We start from the raw sequence: 26,556 nt of genomic DNA, 5'->3' as shown, positions 1-26,556 counted from the left end.
AAATTCAGTGTTTTTGTAGGACTAGTGTGGTATAAACGCAGTCGTGGTATTGCTCTCCTGTTCGTGTAATGCGTGGCCGTGTCGTCGCAGTGCTCTTGTTAAGGTTTAAAATCAACTCGCCAGAGGGTTAAAGACTCCAGCCTGAGCCCACAGCCAAAGGTTAGCCTTGTCAGAAGTGGGATTCGAACCCACGCCTCCAGGGGAGACTGCGACCTGAACGCAGCGCCTTAGACCGCTCGGCCATCCTGACACGAGGGCTGAGGGCGAGCAGTATTTTTGGAGCTCCACCGAATGGCAGACGATAACTGGAAGCTAGTGCTTCACCGCTCAGCCCAGCCGAAGCACATGCCTCGTTGGCGCAGTTAGGCAGCGCGTCAGTCTCATAATCTGAAGGTCGTGAGTTCGAGCCTCACACGGGGCAGGGTGGTGCCTTTTGGCGCACGAGAGCATTTAGACGATAGAGCGGTTTCCTTTATTCCCTTTCGTGTGATCGTCCATTTCTCCTGGGGCCAAAAAGGCTCTTCGGCTCCCCTGGAGGCCAGACAGCATGACATTCTGAGAAAACGTGTGTCTTTTTCAAGTAGTTTCCCTGAATCTCATTAAATTGCGTGGCGTCCTCTGAAATCGTTGGATGCGCAATGCCCTTGAAATCCAGTGTTTTTGTAGGACTAGTGTGGTATAAACACAGTCGTGGTATTGCTCTCCTGTTCGTGTAATGCGTGGCCGTGTCGTCGCAGTGCTCTTGTTAAGGTTTAAAATCAACTCGCCAGAGGGTTAAAGACTCCAGCCTGAGCCCACAGCCAAAGGTTAGCCTTGTCAGAAGTGGGATTCGAACCCACGCCTCCAGGGGAGACTGCGACCTGAACGCAGCGCCTTAGACCGCTCGGCCATCCTGACACGAGGGCTGAGGGCGAGCAGTATTTTTGGAGCTCCACCGAATGGCAGACGATAACTGGAAGCTAGTGCTTCACCGCTCAGCCCAGCTGAAGCACATGCCTCGTTGGCGCAGTTAGGCAGCGCGTCAGTCTCATAATCTGAAGGTCGTGAGTTCGAGCCTCACACGGGGCAGGGTGGTGCCTTTTGGCGCACGAGAGCGATTAGACGATAGAGCGGTTTCCTTTATTCCCTTTCGTGTGATCGTCCATTTCTCCTGGGGCCAAAAAGGCTCTTCGGCTCCCCTGGAGGCCAGACAGCATGACATTCTGAGAAAACGTGTGTCTTTTTCAAGTAGTTTCCCTGAATCTCATTAAATTGCGTGGCTTCCTCTGAAATCGTTGGACGCACAATGCCCTTGAAATCCAGTGTTTTTGTAGGACTAGTGTGGTATAAACGCAGTCGTGGTATTGCTCTCCTGTTCGTGTAATGCGTGGCCGTGTCGTCGCAGTGCTCTTGTTAAGGTTTAAAATCAACTCGCCAGAGGGTTAAAGACTCCAGCCTGAGCCCACAGCCAAAGGTTAGCCTTGTCAGAAGTGGGATTCGAACCCACGCCTCCAGGGGAGACTGCGACCTGAACGCAGCGCCTTAGACCGCTCGGCCATCCTGACACGAGGGCTGAGGGCGAGCAGTATTTTTGGAGCTCCACCGAATGGCAGACGATAACTGGAAGCTAGTGCTTCACCGCTCAGCCCAGCCGAAGCACATGCCTCGTTGGCGCAGTTAGGCAGCGCGTCAGTCTCATAATCTGAAGGTCGTGAGTTCGAGCCTCACACGGGGCAGGGTGGTGCCTTTTGGCGCACGAGAGCATTTAGACGATAGAGCGGTTTCCTTTATTCCCTTTCGTGTGATCGTCCATTTCTCCTGGGGCCAAAAAGGCTCTTCGGCTCCCCTGGAGGCCAGACAGCATGACATTCTGAGAAAACGTGTGTCTTTTTCAAGTAGTTTCCCTGAATCTCATTAAATTGCGTGGCGTCCTCTGAAATCGTTGGACGCGCAATGCCCTTGAAATCCAGTGTTTTTGTAGGACTAGTGTGGTATAAACGCAGTCGTGGTATTGCTCTCCTGTTCGTGTAATGCGTGGCCGTGTCGTCGCAGTGCTCTTGTTAAGGTTTAAAATCAACTCGCCAGAGGGTTAAAGACTCCAGCCTGAGCCCACAGCCAAAGGTTAGCCTTGTCAGAAGTGGGATTCGAACCCACGCCTCCAGGGGAGACTGCGACCTGAACGCAGCGCCTTAGACCGCTCGGCCATCCTGACACGAGGGCTGAGGGCGAGCAGTATTTTTGGAGCTCCACCGAATGGCAGACGATAACTGGAAGCTAGTGCTTCACCGCTCAGCCCAGCCAAAGCACATGCCTCGTTGGCGCAGTTAGGCAGCGCGTCAGTCTCATAATCTGAAGGTCGTGAGTTCGAGCCTCACACGGGGCAGGGTGGTGCCTTTTGGCGCACGAGAGCGTTTAGACGATAGAGCGGTTTCCTTTATTCCCTTTCGTGTGATCGTCCATTTCTCCTGGGGCCAAAAAGGCTCTTCGGCTCCCCTGGAGGCCAGACAGCATGACATTCTGAGAAAACGTGTGTCCTTTTCAAGTAGTTTCCCTGAATCTCATTAAATTGCGTGGCGTCCTCTGAAATCGTTGGACGCGCAATGCCCTTGAAATTCAGTGTTTTTGTAGGACTAGTGTGGTATAAACGCAGTCGTGGTATTGCTCTCCTGTTCGTGTAATGCGTGGCCGTGTCGTCGCAGTGCTCTTGTTAAGGTTTAAAATCAACTCGCCAGAGGGTTAAAGACTCCAGCCTGAGCCCACAGCCAAAGGTTAGCCTTGTCAGAAGTGGGATTCGAACCCACGCCTCCAGGGGAGACTGCGACCTGAACGCAGCGCCTTAGACCGCTCGGCCATCCTGACACGAGGGCTGAGGGCGAGCGGTATTTTTGGAGCTCCACCGAATGGCAGACGATAACTGGAAGCTAGTGCTTCACCGCTCAGCCCAGCCGAAGCACATGCCTCGTTGGCGCAGTTAGGCAGCGCGTCAGTCTCATAATCTGAAGGTCGTGAGTTCGAGCCTCACACGGGGCAGGGTGGTGCCTTTTGGCGCACGAGAGCATTTAGACGATAGAGCGGTTTCCTTTATTCCCTTTCGTGTGATCGTCCATTTCTCCTGGGGCCAAAAAGGCTCTTCGGCTCCCCTGGAGGCCAGACAGCATGACATTCTGAGAAAACGTGTGTCTTTTTCAAGTAGTTTCCCTGAATCTCATTAAATTGCGTGGCGTCCTCTGAAATCGTTGGATGCGCAATGCCCTTGAAATCCAGTGTTTTTGTAGGACTAGTGTGGTATAAACACAGTCGTGGTATTGCTCTCCTGTTCGTGTAATGCGTGGCCGTGTCGTCGCAGTGCTCTTGTTAAGGTTTAAAATCAACTCGCCAGAGGGTTAAAGACTCCAGCCTGAGCCCACAGCCAAAGGTTAGCCTTGTCAGAAGTGGGATTCGAACCCACGCCTCCAGGGGAGACTGCGACCTGAACGCAGCGCCTTAGACCGCTCGGCCATCCTGACACGAGGGCGGAGGGCGAGCAGTATTTTTGGAGGTCCACCGAATGGCAGACGATAACTGAAAGCTAGTGCTTCACCGCTCAGCCCAGCTGAAGCACATGCCTCGTTGGCGCAGTTAGGCAGCACGTCAGTCTCATAATATGAAGGTCGTGAGTTCGAGCCTCACACGGGGCAGGGTGGTGCCTTTTGGCGCACGAGAGCGATTAGACGATAGAGCGGTTTCCTTTATTCCCTTTCGTGTGATCGGCCATTTCTCCTGGGGCCAAAAAGGCTCTTCGGCTCCCCTGGAGGCCAGACAGCATGACATTCTGAGAAAACGTGTGTCTTTTTCAAGTAGTTTCCCTGAATCTCATTAAATTGCGTGGCGTCCTCTGAAATCGTTGGACGCGCAATGCCCTTGAAATCCAGTGTTTTTGTAGGACTAGTGTGGTATAAACGCAGTCGTGGTATTGCTCTCCTGTTCGTGTAATGCGTGGCCGTGTCGTCGCAGTGCTCTTGTTAAGGTTTAAAATCAACTCGCCAGAGGGTTAAAGACTCCAGCCTGAGCCCACAGCCAAAGGTTAGCCTTGTCAGAAGTGGGATTCGAACCCACGCCTCCAGGGGAGACTGCGACCTGAACGCAGCGCCTTAGACCGCTCGGCCATCCTGACACGAGGGCTGAGGGCGAGCAGTATTTTTGGAGCTCCACCGAATGGCAGACGATAACTGGAAGCTAGTGCTTCACCGCTCAGCCCAGCCGAAGCACATGCCTCGTTGGCGCAGTTAGGCAGCGCGTCAGTCTCATAATCTGAAGGTCGTGAGTTCGAGCCTCACACGGGGCAGGGTGGTGCCTTTTGGCGCACGAGAGCATTTAGACGATAGAGCGGTTTCCTTTATTCCCTTTCGTGTGATCGTCCATTTCTCCTGGGGCCAAAAAGGCTCTTCGGCTCCCCTGGAGGCCAGACAGCATGACATTCTGAGAAAACGTGTGTCTTTTTCAAGTAGTTTCCCTGAATCTCATTAAATTGCGTGGCGTCCTCTGAAATCGTTGGACGCGCAATGCCCTTGAAATCCAGTGTTTTTGTAGGACTAGTGTGGTATAAACGCAGTCGTGGTATTGCTCTCCTGTTCGTGTAATGCGTGGCCGTGTCGTCGCAGTGCTCTTGTTAAGGTTTAAAATCAACTCGCCAGAGGGTTAAAGACTCCAGCCTGAGCCCACAGCCAAAGGTTAGCCTTGTCAGAAGTGGGATTCGAACCCACGCCTCCAGGGGAGACTGCGACCTGAACGCAGCGCCTTAGACCGCTCGGCCATCCTGACACGAGGGCTGAGGGCGAGCAGTATTTTTGGAGCTCCACCGAATGGCAGACGATAACTGGAAGCTAGTGCTTCACCGCTCAGCCCAGCCGAAGCACATGCCTCGTTGGCGCAGTTAGGCAGCGCGTCAGTCTCATAATCTGAAGGTCGTGAGTTCGAGCCTCACACGGGGCAGAGTGGTGCCTTTTGGCGCACGAGAGCGTTTAGACGATAGAGCGGTTTCCTTTATTCCCTTTCGTGTGATCGTCCATTTCTCCTGGGGCCAAAAAGGCTCTTCGGCTCCCCTGAGGCCAGACAGCATGACATTCTGAGAAAACGTGTCTTTTTCAAGTAGTTTCCCTGAATCTCATTAAATTGCGTGGCGTCCTCTGAAATCGTTGGACGCGCAATGCCCTTGAAATTCAGTGTTTTTGTAGGACTAGTGTGGTATAAACGCAGTCGTGGTATTGCTCTCCTGTTCGTGTAATGCGTGGCCGTGTCGTCGCAGTGCTCTTGTTAAGGTTTAAAATCAACTCGCCAGAGGGTTAAAGACTCCAGCCTGAGCCCACAGCCAAAGGTTAGCCTTGTCAGAAGTGGGATTCGAACCCACGCCTCCAGGGGAGACTGCGACCTGAACGCAGCGCCTTAGACCGCTCGGCCATCCTGACATGAGGGCTGAGGGCGAGCAGTATTTTTGGAGCTCCACCGAATGGCAGACGATGACTGGAAGCTAGTGCTTCACCGCTCAGCCCAGCCGAAGCACATGCCTCGTTGGCGCAGTTAGGCAGCGCGTCAGTCTCATAATCTGAAGGTCGTGAGTTCGAGCCTCACACGGGGCAGGGTGGTGCCTTTTGGCGCACGAGAGCATTTAGACGATAGAGCGGTTTCCTTTATTCCCTTTCGTGTGATCGTCCATTTCTCCTGGGGCCAAAAAGGCTCTTCGGCTCCCCTGGAGGCCAGACAGCATGACATTCTGAGAAAACGTGTGTCTTTTTCAAGTAGTTTCCCTGAATCTCATTAAATTGCGTGGCGTCCTCTGAAATCGTTGGATGCGCAATGCCCTTGAAATCCAGTGTTTTTGTAGGACTAGTGTGGTATAAACACAGTCGTGGTATTGCTCTCCTGTTCGTGTAATGCGTGGCCGTGTCGTCGCAGTGCTCTTGTTAAGTTTTAAAATCAACTCGCCAGAGGGTTAAAGACTCCAGCCTGAGCCCACAGCCAAAGGTTAGCCTTGTCAGAAGTGGGATTCGAACCCACGCCTCCAGGGGAGACTGCGACCTGAACGCAGCGCCTTAGACCGCTCGGCCATCCTGACACGAGGGCTGAGGGCGAGCAGTATTTTTGGAGCTCCACCGAATGGCAGACGATAACTGGAAGCTAGTGCTTCACCGCTCAGCCCAGCCAAAGCACATGCCTCGTTGGCGCAGTTAGGCAGCGCGTCAGTCTCATAATCTGAAGGTCGTGAGTTCGAGCCTCACACGGGGCAGGGTGGTGCCTTTTGGCGCACGAGAGCGTTTAGACGATAGAGCGGTTTCCTTTATTCCCTTTCGTGTGATCGTCCATTTCTCCTGGGGCCAAAAAGGCTCTTCGGCTCCCCTGGAGGCCAGACAGCATGACATTCTGAGAAAACGTGTGTCTTTTTCAAGTAGTTTCCCTGAATCTCATTAAATTGCGTGGCGTCCTCTGAAATCGTTGGACGCGCAATGCCCTTGAAATTCAGTGTTTTTGTAGGACTAGTGTGGTATAAACGCAGTCGTGGTATTGCTCTCCTGTTCGTGTAATGCGTGGCCGTGTCGTCGCAGTGCTCTTGTTAAGGTTTAAAATCAACTCGCCAGAGGGTTAAAGACTCCAGCCTGAGCCCACAGCCAAAGGTTAGCCTTGTCAGAAGTGGGATTCGAACCCACGCCTCCAGGGGAGACTGCGACCTGAGCGCCAGCTGCCGAAGGATAGTCCGACAATATGGGGCAGATGTTGAACAATGTTGAACGTCACAGCCAATCACGTCGAAGCGCTATAACATTTGCAGCCAATCAGAGAGCGCCATTCTCAACATTTTCTTGACATTTTCGACATTTGACCAATCAGAGTAGACGGAAATGTCGAGCGCGCGTTTACGCTTATCACCGCTAGGTGGGTTCAGGAAGCTAGCCAGATGTCAATCAAGTTTCCGAACTGAGCCGAAGGTGTACGAAGTAAGGACATAATCCTCAGGGGGAGTGTCAGAGGTCAAAAAAGTTCAGTAGACGAGCATCACTGCCACGGAGGTCAGCATCATATTCACGGAGGACATCTAAGTATTTTATATAAAACACATATTACGGACAACGGGTAAGAACGCATAATTTAATTGCATATTTGAATATGATGTGTTGTGGGTTTTTTTAAGAAATCATTTTTGGTTTTTTTTGATCAAAACGGTTAAACCTAAGGCCAAAAAAAAAAAAGATGTCTGGCAAAAAATCCCATAAAGCCATGTCGGACGCTGAATGGATTTCACGTCTAAAAAAGTTTGCCAGCACAGGAGTTTGGCCTTCAAATGAAGGAAACAGGCCAGCTCCTCGACAGAAAAAGTGGCACGACATATATCAAAAGGTGAGTGTATACTTTTGTTATTTCTGCATGATAGAAACGACTTTAGTGTTTGTTGACTTGCATAATTGAACATTAGATTTGTTTGTTTAATGTATTACATAACAGAACAACTTATTAGTTGTTGTATGTACCTGATCTCATTCATTAGAACAGTGCACTGTGACTAATGGTTAACACCAATATAAACCAGGTGTCATTATTATTTATAGATATTCATGTAGATAATAAAGCAGGTATTTGAGATTTATGTAATTTTGTAAAAAAAAACCTACATTAAAGACATTTTGTTTTGCACTGTGAGATTCAGAGATTTGAGACAGCGGGGGTGGGGATGTTGAGTGAAAGGAGGGCTTGAAGGTGTGAAATGTTCCTCTCCTTCATTTAATGGAGGACACAAACACACTCACTCTTTCTCTCTAATTTTACAGTTTGTATCTCCCCTTTAAAGAACATGAATAAAAATTAATATGACACACATACAGGAAAATTTATTTGCCATTCCTATTTAGTTTTTTTCAACTGCTTACACACATTTTCAAAACTGTGGCTCTTTTTTCAAAACTTTACACACAAATCTCTTGCAAAATGAAGCACTGCATTCAAAATATCACAAACACATCTCAAAAGCAAACATTTGTCTTACGTTGCAAACACCTTTGCCATGATATTCAAGCAAGATTGAAAGCAAACGATTTATTTTTTACTGTAGTATCTGTGGTTGTGAATACAGTATTACACAGTACGAAAGAAAAGAAATACATCAACTATGTGTAGTTGGACAGAAACAATGGTTGTGTTTAAAAAAAGGAAATCAAGATACTTCCTGTTAGATTTTTGTGTGTTACATAGAGAATTGTGTGTTGTGTTTTACAAAAAGTGTTTTATGATATTGAAAACTGAGTCGAAGGCCGAGAATTAGTGTATGGTTTTTCAGATTTGGTGTGTGGTTCTGGTGTTTGAGTGTCAGGTTTCAGAAATTGTGTGACAAGTAAGGATTTTGTGTGTAAACAGTTGAAAAAAACTAGTTCGAAATTCCTGTATTGTGTATTACATGTGTCGTGATATTTACAGATCGAAAAATGTCCGATGCAGTCTCGCGGCCAGACGACCTTGCTTGGAGCGGTCCCAAAGTGTGTGTGTGGTTTTCACACTCAAAAGGTAACAATGTGAAGATGTTGCTAGTATTTTTTTTTTTAAATAACTTGCTGAACAAATGTTTCTCGTTCAAAAATGATTGTAGCCTGTGTATTTTTGTGGTTGTCTTTAGCAGGCACAAGCACCGAAGGCTGTGGAACAACAGTCTGCTGCTACAGGACCAGCACCGGAGGTCATGGAGCAGAGTCAGCCTCAGCTTCAGCCTGAGTCCCGGCCTACTGCATCGGTGACATCTAAAATGATTCCAAGTTTGTCAATGGTAATAACATTTTTTTTTTTTTTTTTTTTTTTTTTAAGAATTGCAATTTTAATATAAGTTTTGAAGTATAAAAGTCTTAAGTTCAGTTGAAATTGAATGAAGTACTGGAAGTAAAAAGCTGAGATGGCTGGTATGTTTTTATGGCTACCTGCCAATTGTCACACCTTGTACAAGGGCAGCTGTAGTCTGTTCAATGTCTCAGATGGGTTTAGTCATATAATCCAGTAAAATTATAAAGGAACAATGTAACCTATGTGCTCTCTTTCTTCTCTGGGCTCTGCTCTTGGATTCTTCTCTTTCTCTCTAATTGCTCTCTGCCTTCATGGGTAAAGGACACTCACATCCTTCATGGCATCTTTCTTGATCTTTATCAACTGGCTATTAAAGCTGTTTTCTCTCTTTCATTCTGTATCTCTCAGGTAACATTCCACTTATGCACAATGAATTATACATGTATTATTACTTCAGTCGTCAAGCATCTACTTTGTAGCTATTTCAAGTGTAACCTTAATTACTGTTAATAAATGTTTTTTTCTTACAATGTGCAAACTAGTTTTGATTTTATGTCATTTTAAAAAGGTACATTTTCAATTACAATATACTCACCGTCTAGTAATGCCTTCCCACACATTTTTCTGTTCAAAATTATTTCAATCTGTGTAAGTAACGGGGTGGTAATACACACGCAATACAATGTACAAAAAAACGTACAGCAAGAAATTAATTCCTTTAGTTAAACAATAAAATATAGTTAATAGATATTTAGATATTTTCAACAAGGAACAATAGATATTTTCTCATTTACCAAAAATGTAATTAATTTTTTTTGTTATTGTGCTGTTACAACACATTTTTCTTTTTATTGAAATTGTTTTGCCCTATTTTAGTTCACCAAGCCAAGATTCGGTGGGTCCCACATTGCTGCAGCAAAGCCAAATCTAACTGTGGCTAGGAGACCATCTCAGGTTGATGGCCAACCCAGCGCAGCAGTGTCCAGTGCCCCAATACCAACCACCACTGTCTCTGTAAGTATACTGGCACAATCCACATTGCATTCTATGAAGACACATTCCACTACTGTGAACTTTTTAGAAACATATTCCAGGAAATCTTACCATAATGAAGTAAGAGCAATACTATACAGTAATATATAATGTTTTAATTAAACATATTTTATATACAGTACTGCTCAAAGGTTGGTGGGGTCAGTATTTTTTTTTTTAAAGAAATTGACACTTTTATTCAGCAATGATGTATTAAATGCATCTGAAAACAGATTCAAATAAGCAGCAGTTTTAAAATTGCAATATTATTTCCCAGTATTCCTACTTTTGACTGTATTTTAATCTTCTTTCAAAATCAAAAAATCTTACTGCCCCCAGACTTTTGAACAGTACTGTATAATTTAATCTAGGATGAGTTAAAATTATTGGACACTTATGTTTGACTGTTTCTCTTGTTATACACTGTGTGCAGAATTATTAGGCACATTGATTTTTTGATCATATTTTTTTCCAAACACATTTTACCAATTCCTATCCACATCAATCTTAATTACTACTATTAATATTGTTTTTAATCATTTATAAGTGATATATAATTATTCATGAAGGCTGGAAATGAAAAATGCCCTATATTCAGGTGTGCAGAATTATTAGGCAGGTTTTCCTTTACAGGCAAAAAGAGCCAAAAAAAGAGATTTAACTCAAAAATGATGAAATACTCATGAGAAGGATGCAATACTAATGCAATACTAGAAATTGCAAAGTTAAAGCATGACCAAGGGACAGCAAAATGCTCATTGGGTCAGCGGGGTCATACAAAAACAGGTGGAGCAGAAAAGAATCATGTTAACTGCAAAATAATTAAGAATTAAGATGAAGAATTAAGTGTGAAACCATCAGGAACCCTTTAGTCTCCAGCGCCACCATTTTCCAGAACTGCAACCTACCTGGAGTCTCCAGAAGTGTGAGGTGTCAGGGTCTCAGAGACTTAGGTTAGCTAAAGAATCCTAAAAAGCGACCTGCTCTTAATAAGAATCACAAGCTGAAGTGTTATAAAGTACATGAAGACTGGGTTTTTATAGGCCTTATAGACAGACAGCTTGAGAGTGACTCCTGAAGGACCAGTACCACATCCTCTTGTACCACTGTTTGAAGAATTTATCTTCCAGAATCTGGGATTAAGTTTTGGAAGATCATTTTTAGTCCATCTCTGCAAGACGGACATTTCAGGATAAGAGATGGACTAAAAGTGAACTCCCACACCTTACTGCCAGATTCTGGAAGATAAATTCTTCAAGAACAAATAAATATCACTTATAAATGATTAAAAACAATATTAATAGTAGTTATTAATATTGATGTGGATTGGAATTGGTAAAATGTGCTTGGAAAAAAAATATGATCAGAAAATCAACTTGCCTAATAATTCTGCACACAGTGTATATACAGAGATGGGCGTAAATACATGGAAATGTATTTAAAATACAAAATACTGTGTGGGAAAATGTATTTAAATACAAATACAGTATTTTGTATTTTGAAAATACACAAAATACATGTGAAATTGAAGATTCAGTGCAGGTATCCCTATTAGGCTGAAATCTATCTGGGCCTATTCTGAATGCCAAAAAGCATTTAGATGTGTGCAACTACTCAGAAACTTTCGTTTTAATTTTATATACCTCTTCCCTTCCCCTGCCCTGTAGGAAATAAAAAACTACAAAAAAAAAAAAAACTAATTTTTAACTTTTATTATGTTTTATCACCATCATTAAAAGCCAATGTGAAAATGTGTAATTTGTTAAGCTAATTATAAATAGTCACAGTGAATTAAGAAACTAAACTACATAGGCCTACTGACTTTTAATTCCTTACCTCATTTCTGCACTCTCTGTCATTCTCTCTCTGTCATTCTCTCTCTCTCTCTTTCTTAAGTGCTTGCTTCCTTGCTGGTAATTACAAATAAACTTATGTAGTGCAAAATAGCAGCCATTTATATATTCTTACTTCTGACAAGGTTACAATGTAGTCTATTACTTATGGTGAATAATAATGTGAATAATTTTAATAAAATAAGTGAGATCATACAAAATGCATGTTATTTTTTGTTTAGTACTGTCCTGAGTAAGATATTTTACATAGAAGATGTTTGCGTTTAGTTCACGAGACAAAACAATAGCTGAATTTATTAAAATAACCCCATTCAAAAGTATGTGAACCATTGATTCTCAATACTGTGTGTGGTTACCTGATGATCCACGACTGTTTGTGTGTTTTGTGATGGTTGTTCATGAGTCTCTTGTTTGTCCTGAGCAGTTAAACTGAGCTCTGTTCTTCAGAAAAATCCTCCAGCTCCTGCAGATTCATCAGTTTTCAAGCATTTTTGCATATTTGAACCCTTTCCAGCAGTGACTGAATGATTTTGAGATTCGTCTTTTCACACTGAGGACAACTGAGGGACTCAAACTCAACTATTAAAAAAGGTTCAAACATTCACTGATGCTCCAGAAGGAAACACGATGCATTAAGAGCCGAGGGGTGAAAACTTTTGAATTCAAATATCAAGGTAAATTGTACTTAATTTTTCTGCCAGGAAACATGCAAGTATCTTCTGTTGGTTCTGAAGGGCAGTACTAAATGAAAAACAATGATATTTAAAAAAAATAAGAAAAACTGTGACATCTTCATCCTGTTCAAAAGTTTTCACCCCTCGGCTCTTAATGCATCGTGTTTCCTTCTGGAGCATCAGTGAATGTTTGAACCTTTTTTAATAGTTGAGTTTGAGTCCCTCAGTTGTCCTCAGTGTGAGAAGATGAATCTCAAAATCATTCAGTCACTGCTGGAAAGGGTTCAAATATGCAAAAATGCTTGAAAACTGATGAATCTGTAGGAGCTGGAGGATTTTTCTGAAGAACAGAGCTCAGTTTAACTGCTCAGAACAAACAAGAGACTCATGAACAACCATCACAAAACACACAAACAGTCGTGGATCATCAGGTAACCACATACAGTATTGAGAATCAATGGTTCACAAACTTATGAATGGGGTTATTTTAATAAATTCAGCTATTGTTTTGTCTTGTGAACTAAATGTAAACATCTTTTATGTAAAACATCTTACTCAGGACAGTACTAAACAAAAAATAACATGCATTTTGTATGATCTCACTTATTTTATTAAAATTATTCACATTTTATTATTATATTATTCACAAGTGGTTCACATACTTTTTCATGCCACTGTAGCAAAGAATAGGGATGGGTGATATGACCAAAATCTTAATTTTATTTCACAGTAACAATATATGGCATGGTTTCACAATTATCAATATCAGTTTTGATACCACAGCAAAAACTGAATTTCAAACTCTTTTGATGCTTTTTTTTACGCAAGTAGTATAGTAACTTTTATATTTATTTAATGTAAAGTTTATTTGTTTCTGTATACATAATTAGAAAATATAAAGTTTATCTAAAATAAAAAATGTTTTAATTAGAAATCACTTTTTTTTGGTGAACGATAAAACTAAAAGTGTAGTGTATCTTTCATCATTGTCATCACAAATGCACACAATCACTACACTAAACTGATGGAGACAGACAATGATTAACCTAATTATTTCGTCTCTACATAAACAAACATTTGCCTAGATGGGTAAACACAATCACAATTTGGAAATGTGTCCAGTTACATTTTCATAAAGCACCATGTTCAAAATTTAAAATGATTACATTTACAAAATGAGCCTGCATAGCCAAAATAATGAATAAAGTAATGGTCGGTGTTTAATACAATCGTTAATTTAAATAAATAATTAATGAATTAAAAAACATATATAACACAGTATTGTTCAATTTAGTGTTATACATATGTTATCATATTAATATGTTTTGTTCTAATGTCTCAAGTCACAATTTCAAGTTTACTGGGTTTAACTTGATTATTTGGTTAGGGTTTAAGAAGTGTACTAAAAAACTTTTTCACATGTGTTGTCAAAATGACCCACAACCTAATCAGTTTACATGTGAAGAAATCCATTTATTCACAAACTTCTCACGAGACGAGTGTTTGACATAGTATAAGAGGTGTTTGACAAATTATTTGGCATATCGTTTCAAATTATTCGGGGCGTGTCTGGTCTGAACTAGTTGATGCATGAAAACAACACCCTGATAAAGAGGTTGACTGTCTCAAAGTATTTTGAGTATTTTGAAAATACAAAAATACTCATATTACAGTTTTTTACGATTGCTTAAGCACAATTTTGAAATCAGGGCCCGGTTTGTCAAAACACTACACACAATTAACACAACCCTACACCAAAGTAGCACAACACTTCAGATCATTTGCAAAATGAAACACTTCATTCAAAACTTCACATTAATTTAACAAAACCCAACTTTGACACCGTATGGAACACACATGGTTCATTCAGATTCTGTTTGATTAATTTATTTACACACTGCTGTGCTCAATCTTAAACACTTGTAACTTTTATACTTTTCTAATTATATAGTCTGGGTTTGATTTTTTTTCAGAGATATTGTTAGAGTAAAGTACATGAATATATATATATATATATATATATATATATATATATATATATATATATATATATATATATATATATATATATATATATATACAAAAACAAACAGATCAGTACTGCACATATTTATTTCTCACCACATTGTAAAACCATTCAATACATCCATGCCTTTCCAAAGGTTATATTTTGCACTGAAAATCAGAACATATTCTAAATACAATATATTACACGAGCAAAATAATTTGTGGAGACAAAACAAAGCATGATTTTAAATGAAAAAAAAAAAAACACCTAAGCATCATCTCTTGAGCATCATCTGGCCATAGCACTTCATCCACATCACAGGCGATGTCCTCCCTCGTAAGACAGCAAGGGTAGGATCTTTTTGAAAGGTGAATCTATCCTTGCACAGATCCTGCATCAGTTCGGTCAGGCCTTCTCCATGGCTTGAATGAGGGATATCCTGATATAGGGCTGGAGATCTTAAACCTTCCACCACCATGCCAAAAAACAAAACAAAAAACTCCTCAATGGGTTTAAGGAAGGGACAGTATGGTGGAATGTATTGGAGTGAAAATTGTGGACGCTAATGAAACCAGTTTTGGACCAGAGCAGATAGGTGGAAATTTACATTGTCCCATATGACAATGTATCTCATCTGCTCTGCATCCATTTGGTCTTCTGCTGTGACGATTTTGTGCAGTCTGTCTAAAATGTGAATATGTGGGCCGTGTTGTAAGAGCCTAAGTTGGCATGCTGGTGGAGGACCACATTCTGCGTGATTGCAACATATATTGTGATGTTACCACTGCGTTGGCCCGGGACATTCAAAATGATGTTTCTCCCTCTCCCTCTTACTGCAACATTGCCTTCCATTTTGTTGAAGACACATAAACTCACCTTTTGCCTTTTTATAGTACTTATACCTGATTGTTGAGTTTATAGTTAAGCACCTAAGTGTCTGCACACCTGACGGCTGTGTTTGATCAGTTGGTTTATATGTGTGGTATTTTGGACAGCAGTGTCTTGAAGTGACATTATGTTAGATTTCTGTGTCTAATGTAGAGAAGTGTGTTTAGTGTTTTGCAAAACAATGTGTGTAGTGTTTTGCAAAAAGTGTGAGGCTGAAAATGTGCTTATAGTTGTGCAAATCTAGCATTGTGTTTTGCTCCTTGAGTGTAAGGTTTTGCTAATTGTGGGAAAAGTTTAATTTTAGTGTGTAAGCAATCGTAAAAAACTGTAAATGTATTTAAATACAAATTACATTTGATTTTTTTCCAAAGGCTTTAAAATACAAAATAGTATTTTGTATTTCAAATACGTATTTTAAATACACGTATCTGAAATACTGCCCATCCCTGTATATATATATATATATATATAAACATCTATTATATTTCACTGCATGATTGTACAGACACAAGACCCTGGAGTTCCAGCCTCTCTCCCCAGAACCACTGCAGATGTGACAAGTCCTGCAGAGTCTTGCAGTACTGTCTCTGTAAGTAATTTCAAATTCTGTTTCAAAATTTGCATATTAACTGCCACAACTCACTAGTCACACAAAATAGCGCTAGCAGCTGACACATTTAAAAAAATAGAACAAATTTATCAATTTTATCCTATTTCCCTGACATTTTGAATGTGATAACCAGTAGCTTCCTAAAACACTTTCAAGCTGAAAAACAACAACAAAGTAAAGTCATGTCAGTGCTTGGCTCCTCTAAGCATCAACTTGATATTATATTTAAAGAATTGTAAACAATTAATGGTTGTTAACATTCATATATTTAAAAATAAAGAGATATTGTTAGTAAAATGACAGAAGAGAAGCTTTCTTGCTGTTGATGTTTTATATATAACACTGGCTTTAAGAATATTTATGTCATTTCATTCCTTTTTGGATGACAGTAGTGGTTAATACAAAGTTACCAGTTTTATTGTAGCAACAATCACTGTTATACCAATGGTATTTTGGTGAAACTCATAATAACCACAACAATTTTATGTAAATAAAGCTCTTATTAAACAAATGACCTTGCTAGACTAAATGTTTTGTCTTTTTCCTTCACAGACTGCTCCTTCGGGGGCATTATTGCAAGCTTCATCTGCAGTTCGACTTCATCGTTTGTGGTCGGAGACATTGCCACCAGAGGATCACAAGTGGATTGCCAGCAGACTTTTTAAAATGGGGCCCAAGGGAAAACCAGAGCTTCGTGACAACCTACAGCTCTGGTATTACCCACCACAGCCAGCACTTACATACAATCAGGCTCCAGCTCCAGACAGATTTTTTTGTCATGCGCTTTTGCTGTGGATGCCATACAAGCTGTGGAGGGTCAAGGTTCTCTGTCCCAATCCTACCTGCGGACAGCATCAACTTACAGGAGGCGGTCTGCACAAAAGGGCACGGCAGGTTTTAGACATCGATAGGATGTACAACATGGTCACAGAAACCCTCATCTGTACCAAGTGTAAAGCCTCTCATGTGTCCTGGAGTCAGACTGTCCTGCAACAGCTGGATCTGGGCCATCGCTCTGAGTTTCGGGTCATCCTCACGCGGAAGTAAGTACACTTTCATTCCACATCCAGTTGATAGCCCATCATCACATATTTTTGCAAATGATTTACAAATCAAATATGTAAAATGTATGAATGTGTGGATTTTTCTTATCCTAAGGTATGCCTGTGATATGCGGGTCATTCGGCTCCTGCGTGAGCGTGGACTAGGCAACAGTCCCACACGGGTCATCAAACAACTGCGTGAGAACCACAGCGAGGAGTGGCTGCAGCGTCTGGCCCGGTACACCACCCAGTGTGTGGACTTTCTCAATCGACCCGGGGTGTTGCCAATAAAATTCCAGGAACCCCCAGAGCCTACAGTGGTGCCAAGCTGCAAGTGGCTGCTCACAGTATACAGCCAAGACATCCTGACAAGGCTGGATGAAATCCATGCAAAGATAACATGTACATATGGATCAGTCTTAAAGATGGATTCCACTAAAAAGGTTAGCAGTGGATTTTTGTTAATTTATGCTATTTGCTATTATATTACTTTCAGAGCATGAGTATCATACTCTACATGATGTGATGTTTCATTATACTGCATGCTTCCTGTCATCCACCGCAGATCACTAAGAAGCTGGCTGGGACGGCAAGGGGAACGGGACTCTGGCTTACCTCTGTTGGCAATGAGTTTGGTCAGGTGCTCATAAGTGTGCTGACAGCCCAGGAAGGAGCGGGACTGGACATGATGGTAGATGGCTTGGTGAAAAGGTACCAGCAGGCTGGTGTGGATCCACCTGCTGTTTTGTACGTGGACTGTGGCTGCTGCACTGAGGTGGGCGAGACCAAGCTGAAAACCAGGTTCAGAGGTTGGCCAGATCTCATGATACGCTTGGACATCTGGCATTTTATGCGCAGGATTGCCTTGGGGTGTACAACTGATGCCCATCAGCTGTATCCCATCTTCATGTCACGGATGTCAGCGTGCATTTTTGAGTGGGATGTGGCTGATGTTGCTATGCTTCGCAAAGCAAAGAGAGAGCTGCTGATGTCCCAGGGTTGGCCTGCGCTGACAGATGAAGATGTCAACAAGCATCTTACCAGGGAGGAGCTGGCTCTCCATTGCCGGAGGAGGACCCATGGAGAGGAGACTACCATCCTTCTCTTTGAGCGGCTGCTTACAGAGCTCCTGAGCAGCAAGGGCAATGACTCCCTGGGTGTTCCTCTCCTGGACAGAGAAAGGATGGAGCACATCTGGAGTGTCCAGAAGAAGCACATCAAATGTATCCAAGACCCCCCTGGTGTTGTGCTCTATACAGAGACAGGGAGCTTAACCAAGGGAGGTGTGCTTCTGAAGACATACAGATGTGCCAGAGGCTCCACTTCTCTTGAGTCCTTTCATTTACACCTGAACCGTTTCATCCCAGGTATGTCTTGGTTACACACACTGTGCATGTGTAAAGAAAGAGTATTAAGTGTCTTTGTGTTTTTCATTAACACTCCCTAAACACTGTGTCTATTTATAGGGACCAGTGCCAACAGTCTGAACTTTCAGATTTATCTGTTGGAGGGACTACACAGGTGGAACCAGGACCGGGAGGCTGCTTCCCTGTCATCGGAGCCATCAGCTTTGCGCAGTTACACAGGAGAACTTGTTCACTGTGTGAACAGCAATTATGAAAAGCCGTTTTGTCCCCCTGCACGTTACACTGGTAAGAGAATTTGTTATTGTTAATGAACATCTGTGTAATCTCAGTCTACCCAGGTGTAAAAAAAGTACACTTCTATAATGTACATAAAGTGCTCTATTTCTGCGCACTAACTTTGTACTTAATATACTAAAAAATGATTCTTTAGTACTAATTAAGATCATCTTAAGAACATCTAAGTGTACTCAACTGTGCTATTTTGAGACAGCATTAAATATGTGCTTTTAATATACTATCTCTGTATTTAAAAAATATATTTAGATACCACTTATAGTAGATTTGAACCCATAGTGTACTACAAGTGGTAACTAATTTTTTAAATACAGAGATAGTATATTAAAAGCACATATTTAATGCTGTCTCAAAATAGCACAGTTGAGTACACTTAGATGTTCTTAAGATGATCTTAATTAGTACTAAAGAATCATTTTTAGTATATTAAGTACAAAATTAGTGCGCAAAAATAGAGCACTGTATGTAAATTATAGAAATGTACTTTTTTTCACCTGGGTATATATTACAATTGACCGTATAAATTCTACTATATCATATTTGATATGCAAATTTCTAAAGGCCCATTAATTATCAACATGACCAAAACTTCTGGAAACATGCCCTCTGTCGTCTGATTGCTAGTCCATATTTTTATTATAATTGTACAATCTTCTACCTTCAGCTGGTGCTTCATGTGTCTTTTTGCTGTGAAATCTTTATTGATTTTCAGAGAGTAATTGTTAGAATAGATTTTATATTGTTAGTAATATTTGAGAAACATTTACTGGACTGAAGCAACTTAGGTTTACTTTATTAGAAAAATCATGTTACAAGTAAATAGCAAATATGATCATCAGGCTTTTGAGGAACATTTATTTGTATGTCTCTCAATCATCATTGTATTTAATTGTGTTTATTGTTTTTATTTCAGGTGAGCTCATTGGAGTGCAGTATCTGTTCCAGCAGACTGGTCAGGCACTGCAGGACATGAATCCAGACTCTGAGCAGACTGCAGAGCTCATTGAGGACCTCAGTGTGGAGGAGCGGGATGAAGATGAGGGCTTCTGTGACATCAGCGAGGATCACACCATAACAGATCCAGAGACTGTTCTGTCACCACCCTCCTCCACCCTGACACTGGGTTCTTCCACCCTGGTCACCAGCAGTGCCACCTGCATCCTGGGCTCCTCATCCCCTTCACTGGTCCCTGACCCCACACATGGCCTCAGAAAGTCTCCATCACCTGGACCCTCAGGGACTGCTGTCCCAACTGTTTCACCTCTTCCATCGGAGCCAGAGGATGATGATGATGATGACGATGATGATAGAGAGATGGTAAATACCACTCCTTTGTATCTCTTTCAAATGTACTAGAATAAATCAAACAGTGTTGAATTAACATTTAGTGCTTTAAATCTATACTTTCCACATATTTAAAATTTAAAAGTACAGCCTAAAGTCATTAGTAAGCAGCAAATACTCATCAAGTCAAGTCAGCTTCATTTCTGTAGTTCTTTGTATTATACAGATGTGTCAAAGCAGCTTTACAGTGATAAACAGGAAAATAACAATTAATTATGGAATTATGCATCAAACAGATATGATGTAATTATTTTATTATGTGTTTGTGTTTTTAAACAGGCTGTTGACCACCAAAATGTGCCAGGATTCCAACATGTGGACAGGCTGGCGGAATATCTGGTGGAGCTTCGGAATCACACAGCTCTCAGCCTGACCAATCAGGAAGCCAACACCATTATTGGACTTTGGCAGAACCTGGATGAACGGGACAAACAACGTGTGGTCTACGCATCTCGATACCAGAGGAGACTGCTGAGTGGACGCTTCAGGGTACCAAAGAGGCCCACTCACCCTGGTGTAGAGAGCACCACCAGATGTGTGCTGGGTGCAAGCAGTGCACCTGCACAGTGGCCTGACTGTTGCCGTCTGGTGGAGACGATCTTCATCAGGCTTTGCTCTATCCATCCAAGTCCTCAAAGAAAGGGCAAGGGAACCCTCTCAAGATGGTCTTTGATCCTGCAAGACTATCGAAGGATTAGGCAGCTTGTTCTTGGTAATGGCTTGGTGATGGGAGGAACATCACTGCAGCTGGTGGAGGTGAACCAGAACACCCTGATTAACTGGCATAATAACAGACAGAAAAAGCAGGAGCTGTCTGTGCTGCTTCAGGGCATTCAGTTGCCTCAACACCTCCCCGAAGCTCAGGAGCCTCTCCAGGCTGCCAAACGCCTACGCACTGAGCCAGAACAACCAGGGGACCAGCACCAGTACAAGCTACCAGAGAGCACAGCAGGTCAGGCAAAGCAGAGGCAGACTTCTGTTGGGCGGCCCCCTCTCAGACCCAAGGCACCAGTGCAGAGCCAGATGTTGGTTACACCATCAGCACCTGGAGCATCACTGCAGATGGTACCAAATCTGCTTATACCTGCAGGTATCCAGGGTGTGCCGATGTTTCAGGGTGTGCCAATGTTCCAGGGAGTGCAAATGGTCCAGGGAATGCCGATGGTTATGCCAATTATTCAACCAATGTTACAGCCAACAGCTGTACAGGGCATCAGCTCGCACCCTGTTGCACCAGCTGCCAATCCAGGAGCTGTGCCCAAGAGACCCTACAACAGAACTGTAGAAGCAAACACCTGTAAAAAGTGTGGGCAATTTAAAACTAGCGCAACAGGACATAGCCAGAACAGAGGCAGGGTGTACTGCCCACAGACTGAGACTGTTACCAAAGAGGCGTGGTTAGAGGAAATGCGGAGGACCATTTCCAAATAATCTACATATGCATATATAGATATATATAATATTGTATATATACTGCTAATATATATTGTGAACAGTTGTAAATAGTTGAGTTCACCATTGGTAATACTTGTTTTGAATATTATTTACCTTATTTAAATTTTGAATGTCATTTAACTTTTTATTTATTGTTTTTGAAAACTTATTTAACTTTTCATTTAACTTATTTGTTTTTAAAAAAGTATTTAACATTTTATGCACCTTTTAATTTGATTTCAACAATTTCTTATTTTATTTAATTTAGTATTCATTGCTGTTCTGTTGGCATGATTGTAAAATAAAAACAAATTGGCAAGTGATTGCTTTTTGAGTTTTACTTTTATAACACAACACACAGTACACTGCAACAATATAACATTTGTGTATAAAAAGATAATTTGTACATTTTGTTATTCTTGTGACAAACATTTTAGTTACTATTTTATGGGTTGCATCTTTATTCATTACAAATAACAGATTTGCAATAATAATAATAATAATATGACAACTACTAAATAATAACACAGTTCCATTGGTATATTTTATTTTTCATGAAAGAATATCAAAAACCACAACAAATAAAGTACATTTGTATATTTTATTAACGTTGGAACAGTTTGCATTCAAAAAATAGTTTATTTAATGAAATTACAACAAAATGAATGAAATTACAAAAAGTTGTCTTTAGCTGGATTCGAACCCCGGTCTTGGTGAGCACCTGCAATAGAAAACAGTGTAAATATAAATGGGCGATTTTTCCACACTAAGAAACCAGAAGTTGTCGATCAACTCAAATGCTAAGGAAGGAATAGCTCTAAACGTCACATTTCACCCTTTCTTTTCTTCATTTTTTCTTTCTCTTCTTCCCCTTCTCCTCTTCTTCCTTTCCCCTTTTCTTCCCTTCTTCCCCGTCTTTGTTGGACTATTGTTCCCCAGCTTGAGCGCAGCGCCTTAGACCGCTCGGCCATCCTGACATAAGGGCGGAGGGCGAGCAGTATTTTTGGAGCTCCACCGAATGGCAGACGATAACTGGAAGCTAGTGCTTCACCGCTCAGCCCAGCCGAAGCACATGCCTCGTTGGCGCAGTTAGGCAGCGCGTCAGTCTCATAATCTGAAGGTCGTGAGTTCGAGCCTCACACGGGGCAGGGTGGTGCCTTTTGGCGCACGAGAGCATTTAGACGATAGAGCGGTTTCCTTTATTCCCTTTCGTGTGATCGTCCATTTCTCCTGGGGCCAAAAAGGCTCTTCGGCTCCCCTGGAGGCCAGACAGCATGACATTCTGAGAAAACGTGTGTCTTTTTCAAGTAGTTTCCCTGAATCTCATTAAATTGCGTGGCGTCCTCTGAAATCGTTGGACGCGCAATGCCCTTGAAATCCAGTGTTTTTGTAGGACTAGTGTGGTATAAACGCAGTCGTGGTATTGCTCTCCTGTTCGTGTAATGCGTGGCCGTGTCGTCGCAGTGCTCTTGTTAAGGTTTAAAATCAACTCGCCAGAGGGTTAAAGACTCCAGCCTGAGCCCACAGCCAAAGGTTAGCCTTGTCAGAAGTGGGATTCGAACCCACGCCTCCAGGGGAGACTGCGACCTGAACGCAGCGCCTTAGACCGCTCGGCCATCCTGACATGAGGGCTGAGGGCGAGCAGTATTTTTGGAGCTCCACCGAATGGCAGACGATGACTGGAAGCTAGTGCTTCACCGCTCAGCCCAGCCGAAGCACATGCCTCGTTGGCGCAGTTAGGCAGCGCGTCAGTCTCATAATCTGAAGGTCGTGAGTTCGAGCCTCACACGGGGCAGGGTGGTGCCTTTTGGCGCACGAGAGCATTTAGACGATAGAGCGGTTTCCTTTATTCCCTTTCGTGTGATCGTCCATTTCTCCTGGGGCCAAAAAGGCTCTTCGGCTCCCCTGGAGGCCAGACAGCATGACATTCTGAGAAAACGTGTGTCTTTTTCAAGTAGTTTCCCTGAATCTCATTAAATTGCGTGGCGTCCTCTGAAATCGTTGGACGCGCAATGCCCTTGAAATCCAGTGTTTTTGTAGGACTAGTGTGGTATAAACGCAGTCGTGGTATTGCTCTCCTGTTCGTGTAATGCGTGGCCGTGTCGTCGCAGTGCTCTTGTTAAGTTTTAAAATCAACTCGCCAGAGGGTTAAAGACTCCAGCCTGAGCCCACAGCCAAAGGTTAGCCTTGTCAGAAGTGGGATTCGAACCCACGCCTCCAGGGGAGACTGCGACCTGAGCGCCAGCTGCCGAAGGATAGTCCGACAATATGGGGCAGATGTTGAACAATGTTGAACGTCACAGCCAATCACGTCGAAGCGCTATAACATTTGCAGCCAATCAGAGAGCGCCATTCTCAACATTTTCTTGACATTTTCGACATTTGACCAATCAGAGTAGACGGAAATGTCGAGCGCGCGTTTACGCTTATCACCGCTAGGTGGGTTCAGGAAGCTAGCCAGATGTCAATCAAGTTTCCGAACTGAGCCGAAGGTGTACGAAGTAAGGACATAATCCTCAGGGGGAGTGTCAGAGGTCAAAAAAGTTCAGTAGACGAGCATCACTGCCACGGAGGTCAGCATCATATTCACGGAGGACATCTAAGTATTTTATATAAAACACATATTACGGACAACGGGTAAGAACGCATAATTTAATTGCATATTTGAATATGATGTGTTGTGGGTTTTTTTAAGAAATCATTTTGGGTTTTTTTTGATCAAAACGGTTAAACCTAAGGCCAAAAAAAAAAAAGATGTCTGGCAAAAAATCCCATAAAGCCATGTCGGACGCTGAATGGATTTCACGTCTAAAAAAGTTTGCCAGCACAGGAGTTTGGCCTTCAAATGAAGGAAACAGGCCAGCTCCTCGACAGAAAAAGTGGCACGACATATATCAAAAGGTGAGTGTATACTTTTGTTATTTCTGCATGATAGAAACGACTTTAGTGTTTGTTGACTTGCATAATTGAACATTAGATTTGTTTGTTTAATGTATTACATAACAGAACAACTTATTAGTTGTTGTATGTACCTGATCTCATTCATTAGAACAGTGCACTGTGACTAATGGTTAACACCAATATAAACCAGGTGTCATTATTATTTATAGATATTCATGTAGATAATAAAGCAGGTATTTGAGATTTATGTAATTTTGTAAAAAAAAACCTACATTAAAGACATTTTGTTTTGCACTGTGAGATTCAGAGATTTGAGACAGCGGGGGTGGGGATGTTGAGTGAAAGGAGGGCTTGAAGGTGTGAAATGTTCCTCTCCTTCATTTAATGGAGGACACAAACACACTCACTCTTTCTCTCTAATTTTACAGTTTGTATCTCCCCTTTAAAGAACATGAATAAAAATTAATATGACACACATACAGGAAAATTTATTTGCCATTCCTATTTAGTTTTTTTCAACTGCTTACACACATTTTCAAAACTGTGGCTCTTTTTTCAAAACTTTACACACAAATCTCTTGCAAAATGAAGCACTGCATTCAAAATATCACAAACACATCTCAAAAGCAAACATTTGTCTTACGTTGCAAACACCTTTGCCATGATATTCAAGCAAGATTGAAAGCAAACGATTTATTTTTTACTGTAGTATCTGTGGTTGTGAATACAGTATTACACAGTACGAAAGAAAAGAAATACATCAACTATGTGTAGTTGGACAGAAACAATGGTTGTGTTTAAAAAAAGGAAATCAAGATACTTCCTGTTAGATTTTTGTGTGTTACATAGAGAATTGTGTGTTGTGTTTTACAAAAAGTGTTTTATGATATTGAAAACTGAGTCGAAGGCCGAGAATTAGTGTATGGTTTTTCAGATTTGGTGTGTGGTTCTGGTGTTTGAGTGTCAGGTTTCAGAAATTGTGTGACAAGTAAGGATTTTGTGTGTAAACAGTTGAAAAAAACTAGTTCGAAATTCCTGTATTGTGTATTACATGTGTCGTGATATTTACAGATCGAAAAATGTCCGATGCAGTCTCGCGGCCAGACGACCTTGCTTGGAGCGGTCCCAAAGTGTGTGTGTGGTTTTCACACTCAAAAGGTAACAATGTGAAGATGTTGCTAGTATTTTTTTTTTAAATAACTTGCTGAACAAATGTTTCTCGTTCAAAAATGATTGTAGCCTGTGTATTTTTGTGGTTGTCTTTAGCAGGCACAAGCACCGAAGGCTGTGGAACAACAGTCTGCTGCTACAGGACCAGCACCGGAGGTCATGGAGCAGAGTCAGCCTCAGCTTCAGCCTGAGTCCCGGCCTACTGCATCGGTGACATCTAAAATGATTCCAAGTTTGTCAATGGTAATAACATTTTTTTTTTTTTAAGAATTGCAATTTTAATATAAGTTTTGAAGTATAAAAGTCTTAAGTTCAGTTGAAATTGAATGAAGTACTGGAAGTAAAAAGCTGAGATGGCTGGTATGTTTTTATGGCTACCTGCCAATTGTCACACCTTGTACAAGGGCAGCTGTAGTCTGTTCAATGTCTCAGATGGGTTTAGTCATATAATCCAGTAAAATTATAAAGGAACAATGTAACCTATGTGCTCTCTTTCTTCTCTGGGCTCTGCTCTTGGATTCTTCTCTTTCTCTCTAATTGCTCTCTGCCTTCATGGGTAAAGGACACTCACATCCTTCATGGCATCTTTCTTGATCTTTATCAACTGGCTATTAAAGCTGTTTTCTCTCTTTCATTCTGTATCTCTCAGGTAACATTCCACTTATGCACAATGAATTATACATGTATTATTACTTCAGTCGTCAAGCATCTACTTTGTAGCTATTTCAAGTGTAACCTTAATTACTGTTAATAAATGTTTTTTTCTTACAATGTGCAAACTAGTTTTGATTTTATGTCATTTTAAAAAGGTACATTTTCAATTACAATATACTCACCGTCTAGTAATGCCTTCCCACACATTTTTCTGTTCAAAATTATTTCAATCTGTGTAAGTAACGGGGTGGTAATACACACGCAATACAATGTACAAAAAAAAACGTACAGCAAGAAATTAATTCCTTTAGTTAAACAATAAAATATAGTTAATAGATATTTAGATATTTTCAACAAGGAACAATAGATATTTTCTCATTTACCAAAAATGTAATTAATTTTTTTTGTTATTGTGCTGTTACAACACATTTTTCTTTTTATTGAAATTGTTTTGCCCTATTTTAGTTCACCAAGCCAAGATTCGGTGGGTCCCACATTGCTGCAGCAAAGCC

The 26,556-nt window shown here is 41.8% G+C and overlaps 11 non-coding genes across 11 annotated transcripts; all 11 read left to right on the top strand.

Annotated features, from left to right (window-relative positions):
• The first annotated feature begins 347 nt into the window (after positions 1–347).
• Positions 348–421, top strand: trnam-cau (transfer RNA methionine (anticodon CAU)). The gene has a single exon. It is a non-coding gene; the product is annotated as a tRNA-Met (tRNA).
• A 573-nt stretch (positions 422–994) lies between these two features.
• trnam-cau (transfer RNA methionine (anticodon CAU)) lies at positions 995–1,068 on the top strand. Its single transcript has one exon. It is a non-coding gene; the product is annotated as a tRNA-Met (tRNA).
• A 573-nt stretch (positions 1,069–1,641) lies between these two features.
• On the top strand, positions 1,642–1,715 carry trnam-cau (transfer RNA methionine (anticodon CAU)). The gene has a single exon. It is a non-coding gene; the product is annotated as a tRNA-Met (tRNA).
• A 573-nt stretch (positions 1,716–2,288) lies between these two features.
• Positions 2,289–2,362, top strand: trnam-cau (transfer RNA methionine (anticodon CAU)). Its single transcript has one exon. It is a non-coding gene; the product is annotated as a tRNA-Met (tRNA).
• A 573-nt stretch (positions 2,363–2,935) lies between these two features.
• Positions 2,936–3,009, top strand: trnam-cau (transfer RNA methionine (anticodon CAU)). Its single transcript has one exon. It is a non-coding gene; the product is annotated as a tRNA-Met (tRNA).
• A 1,220-nt stretch (positions 3,010–4,229) lies between these two features.
• Positions 4,230–4,303, top strand: trnam-cau (transfer RNA methionine (anticodon CAU)). The gene has a single exon. It is a non-coding gene; the product is annotated as a tRNA-Met (tRNA).
• Positions 4,304–4,876: 573 nt separating this feature from the next.
• trnam-cau (transfer RNA methionine (anticodon CAU)) lies at positions 4,877–4,950 on the top strand. The gene has a single exon. It is a non-coding gene; the product is annotated as a tRNA-Met (tRNA).
• Positions 4,951–5,520: 570 nt separating this feature from the next.
• On the top strand, positions 5,521–5,594 carry trnam-cau (transfer RNA methionine (anticodon CAU)). The gene has a single exon. It is a non-coding gene; the product is annotated as a tRNA-Met (tRNA).
• Positions 5,595–6,167: 573 nt separating this feature from the next.
• trnam-cau (transfer RNA methionine (anticodon CAU)) lies at positions 6,168–6,241 on the top strand. Its single transcript has one exon. It is a non-coding gene; the product is annotated as a tRNA-Met (tRNA).
• Positions 6,242–22,393: 16,152 nt separating this feature from the next.
• Positions 22,394–22,467, top strand: trnam-cau (transfer RNA methionine (anticodon CAU)). Its single transcript has one exon. It is a non-coding gene; the product is annotated as a tRNA-Met (tRNA).
• A 573-nt stretch (positions 22,468–23,040) lies between these two features.
• On the top strand, positions 23,041–23,114 carry trnam-cau (transfer RNA methionine (anticodon CAU)). Its single transcript has one exon. It is a non-coding gene; the product is annotated as a tRNA-Met (tRNA).
• Positions 23,115–26,556: the final 3,442 nt, after the last annotated feature.

Source organism: Chanodichthys erythropterus, chromosome 8, assembly GCF_024489055.1.
Source record: "Chanodichthys erythropterus isolate Z2021 chromosome 8, ASM2448905v1, whole genome shotgun sequence".
NCBI classification, from domain to species: Eukaryota; Metazoa; Chordata; class Actinopteri; order Cypriniformes; family Xenocyprididae; genus Chanodichthys; species Chanodichthys erythropterus.
This window is presented reverse-complemented; position numbering and strand designations above follow the sequence as displayed.